The sequence below is a fragment of the Silene latifolia genome, chromosome X, assembly GCF_048544455.1.
Source record: "Silene latifolia isolate original U9 population chromosome X, ASM4854445v1, whole genome shotgun sequence".
Lineage (NCBI taxonomy): Eukaryota > Viridiplantae > Streptophyta > Magnoliopsida > Caryophyllales > Caryophyllaceae > Silene > Silene latifolia.
Window position 1 is genome coordinate 54,996,059 of NC_133537.1, and position 804 is coordinate 54,996,862.

Sequence of the window (804 nt, forward strand, 5' to 3'; positions counted from 1 at the left end):
AGAAGGAGAAGAAAACCCATTACACAATATCCCACAAAATCCACCTACAATGCCTAAATTCTCGTCACACTCTATACCCACCGAGGAGAATCTACCAAATGGTACTCCTACACCGCAACATCTCACCGGTAATTTTATTGCCAAGTCCGCCTTCATCCAACTAGTTGAGAGGAGCCAATTCGGGGGAATGCCTAGTGAGGACCCTCATTCTCATATGGAAACCTTTTTGCGATTATTGTGATGCTATCTCTCAAACGGGCGTGACTCAAGACCAAATTAGATGGGTCTTATTTCCCTTTTCGTTAATCGGCACCGCAAAGCAATGGTTGAAGGGCCTTGATAAGGCCACCCTTGGAATAGATTCTTGGAAGAAGTTAGCTCTAGCTTTCTACAAAAATTCTACCCAGGAAAAGACTAACATGCTAAGAGCTCAAATTACGGGTTTTAAGCAAAGGGATGAAGAATCTTTTTATGAAGCTTGGGAGCGGTTCAAAGATGTTTGTCGCTCATGTCCTCACCATGGACTTAGCGAATGGTTTTTAGTGCAACAATTTTGGAACGGTTTATATGAAGATTCAAGGAACATTCTCAATATGGGATCAAATGGAATGTTCACCGAAGTTGATGACAATCAAACATGGAACAAGATTGAGGAAATGGCGGTCCATAATTCACAATATAGTAGACCTCGCAAGGCTACTAGAGGAGGAAAGCATGAAGTGGACTCCGTTACTCAATTGGGTGCTCAACTTAGTGCTCACATTGACACAATCAACTTGAAGTTTGAACAAGCTATGGCTAGAC

The 804-nt window shown here is 42.3% G+C and overlaps 1 non-coding gene across 1 annotated transcript; it reads right to left on the reverse strand.

Moving 5' to 3' along the window:
* Positions 1-419: 419 nt before the first annotated feature.
* On the reverse strand, positions 420-526 carry LOC141625018 (small nucleolar RNA R71). The gene has a single exon (XR_012534818.1). It is a non-coding gene; the product is annotated as a small nucleolar RNA R71 (small nucleolar RNA).
* Positions 527-804: the final 278 nt, after the last annotated feature.